We start from the raw sequence: 3,556 nt of genomic DNA, 5'->3' as shown, positions 1-3,556 counted from the left end.
GTACCAAAACGAACCCCATTGGTTCCACCTTAAATTTTAGGATTTGTTATAAAAGGGGGTAGTGATGACTAAAGGCTTGGGAAGTGATTTGTGCTTAATGTCAAATCTTAGTATATACATTCACTATACTAAGAACCTTAGAGAATCAACCCAATATGAAAATTCAAGTGATATATCCAATCTATTGGTTAAAATATGAAAATATTGGATATAGCATGTTAACCTTTGAACTAAAAAGAGATGAGAATTGCATCTTCTTGAATGGGACTTTGGTCTCCACACAATCCATATCGTTCCTTCGAAATGTTTAAAGTAAAGGTTAATAACTTAATTGGTTACAATATTTGGAACCTTGTATTTTTGAGATAAATAACATTTAAAAAAAATTTTAAAGAGGGGTGCAATACGAGGACTTCCTAGAAGGTTAGCCATCCTAGTACTACTCTTACCCAAGCACGCTTAACTGCGGAGTTTTGATGGGATATGGTGCATTAGTGTTAATATGATCGCACCCTTTTGAGATAAATAACATAAATCATCAACTCTTGAATAATATCTCATAAGCATACTTTAGAAAATCCACTTCCGATGGACAAAGGCGTATTTCTCAGTTATTTAATTCTTAATGCTTTATGTTTAAATATAAAAATCTAAAATTAAGTTTATTTTGTCCATAACACAAGCTTGAGCTTTAAGGAATTAATATTATACTATATATCATTCAACCTTAAACTCATCTTAGAGCTTTATGCTTGATCATCACCCAAGAGCTTTGTTCAAAGAAAGATTCATATACTTCCTTAATGCTCTTTGCCTAAACAATTAGGACATTTCCCTCACTAGCATGAAAATGTCTTGCTTTTTTTTTTTTTTAATACTCTGGTGAATTCATTGTTGAATCAGTATTTAAGAGTATTTATGCATACTCCCTTCATAATCTCTCAAATATTAATCAAATCAATTAGGGCTTTTGAATGATGTTGAATGACAAAGATGTTTTAATAGCTTTCAATCTAGAAGAAGGTTCAAATTTCAAAGAAACCTATGCATAGACAATCAAAATGGAAAGCCATTCGAACCTATGCCTCTCACATGCTGCAGAGAAACAAAAATAGGCTTACTTCTCTAAAGGGATATTGTTTGAAACTTTTTGGTCATTTAAGCCTAAGCATTCAAAGAAAATTTTAAGTTATTGACAATTGAGAGCATGATGGTGGTAATGATAAGCTGCGTTATTGAGGGGGATCAACATTGTAGAATTCATTTGATAAACACTTTATATTATTGCGCTTATTTTAGAAACATCTTATCTTTTTGTATGCTTTATGAGAATTGCAAATCACTATCCGTAAATTGTTAAATGTTTAAATTTGTTTGATGGATGGTTAATTATGATTATAGCACTAAACTCTTACTATCCATATCTTGCTGATAATTTACAGCATGAACTATCTTTAAGCTCTACTGAATTGTGAAAACCATCTGCACGGTTAATGCATAATGCATGCTGTAAAAAAAATTAAAATACTTGTATGCTGATTATATTAAACACCATCTGCATGGTTGATGCAGAATGCATGCTGTAGAAAAATTTAGAATACTTGTATGTTGATTGATTTGAACGCCATCTGCATGACTGATGCAGACTTTGTGAATTGCATATTGTAGAATCAACTAGGTAATTGTTGCATATTGACTCCTAAACACTAAATGCTTGGCATAAATTGAAAACATGTACACATACCAACATACAACACTACATAAGCTTTATTCTACATAAACAAACATCTTTAAAAGTCTTATGTACAATCATTGTTGTGTTCAAACTCTTTGAATCTTTCCTAGATTGCTCTAAATCATATACACATTCTCTGTCTTAGGAAAATCCAATTCATGGACACCATTTTGTCTAAACCTTGTATTCTGAACATCATTTTCGACCTAAATGGTTAATCATGCTGCTTTTTAAATTCAAAATCACATGCTTTGATTAAAGTCCATAAACTGTGAGAAATTGCATGACATATGGGAAGTATTGAACCCCAACAGCATAGCTATTGCGTGATAATTTGACATAGCCTTGATGGCTATCATATGCTAGTTAAAATGCAATATGCAGTAAATGTGTGCTAAATGTTTATAATATATTGTATGCTGAAATTTTTGAAGGATGAGTGTATGATGAAAGTGAAATTGGAATAGCTTTCCCAAAAGGGGGGTGAATTGGGTTTTTAAAATTTTATTTTCCTTTTTAATACTTCTCTGTTTTAACAATAAGCACACTTCAAACACAATCACAAAACTAATTCAAATAAACCACAACCAAAACAAAATAACCAATCACTTGATTCTTATAACAATAGCCCTGTAGCAATTATGTACTGCTTGCTGAATATGTATAAGCCCTATGTCAAAATTCACAAACACACTTCTTCTCAATGTTCATCTTTTAAATAAACTTTCAGTTTAATAAGTTAAGGATGATCAACCAACGTAGTCCCTTTCAGTTTCGGCAATCAATGTTGATCAAACCAAAACAAATTATCCTCCAGTTTATTTAACAACCAAACATTTAGAATTCAGAGTTTTATAAAGCATCCACGCAATTTATAAACTTTGCTGAAAAATAAAGAGTAGGGAAGAGAGAGAGAAACACAAGGTTTTATGAGGTTCGGCTTCAATACAGCCTACGTCCTTGCCTTTGGAAAACCACCAAAGGATTCACTATCGTAGTTCCTTTACCGGGCCAAACAACACCGATTATAGCACTCCTTTGTTAAGGCTAGAGGAGCCCGCCTTCTCCAAACAATATTCCCTTGTTTGGTCCAACGATTCAACAGTTGAATCGTTAATCAATCGTATGATCCTTTCAATGGATGAAAGAGTTGATAGTTGAAGCACAATATAAGTGAGAAAATTAGTAAGACTTCAGTAAACTTCGTTTAAGATGTGAGCAATAGAGAGCTTTTAGAATTTCATAATGCTTGAGAGAGTTTTTGAATGCTGAATTGAATTCTTGGTATAGATGTAGAAGTGTATCTAACTTGTTCCCCATGTTTACTTGGAGTATATCCAAGTTTTAAATAAATTTGAGCCTCAAACAATTTTAAAATTTTAAAATATGACCATTGGTTCTTCAAATTTACCGCGTGATAGACAACTGGGAGAACTCTGGCAGTCGGTTGACAGTGTTTTTTCATGTTTAAAATGCATAATCGGAAAGGTGGCAGTCTCCTGTCACCAGTCAGTCAAGCGCCTGTCACTAAACAACTTGGTTTTTTAAAACATTTAGAAGGGTGTCAAATGACTGGCAAAACACACACAGTCATCTCAATTTACCTTGACAGTCGCTTGTCAACACTAGACAGTGGACTGTCATGCTTCTGTCTTCTTTCTTAAAGCTTTTTAATATGGCAGATGACTGTCCAATGGCAATCAGTCGCCTGTCAATCAGTTGTTTCTTCTTTAAAAAACATTTTTGATTTCTATTTTCTTTGCTTAATTTATTTTGTAATATTAACTTGTTTAACTTTGAAAAATATGTTCCAAGACTTTA

At 32.6% G+C, this 3,556-nt stretch overlaps 1 pseudogene; it reads right to left on the bottom strand.

Annotated features, from left to right (window-relative positions):
- Nucleotides 1–395: 395 nt before the first annotated feature.
- LOC131167215 (5S ribosomal RNA) lies at nucleotides 396–514 on the bottom strand (annotated as a pseudogene).
- Between the last annotated feature and the right edge of the window lie 3,042 nt (nucleotides 515–3,556).

This window comes from Malania oleifera, chromosome 10, assembly GCF_029873635.1.
Source record: "Malania oleifera isolate guangnan ecotype guangnan chromosome 10, ASM2987363v1, whole genome shotgun sequence".
Taxonomy (NCBI): domain Eukaryota; kingdom Viridiplantae; phylum Streptophyta; class Magnoliopsida; order Santalales; family Ximeniaceae; genus Malania; species Malania oleifera.
Note: the sequence above shows the minus strand (reverse complement) of the source record. Positions and strands in the feature narration are given on the sequence as shown.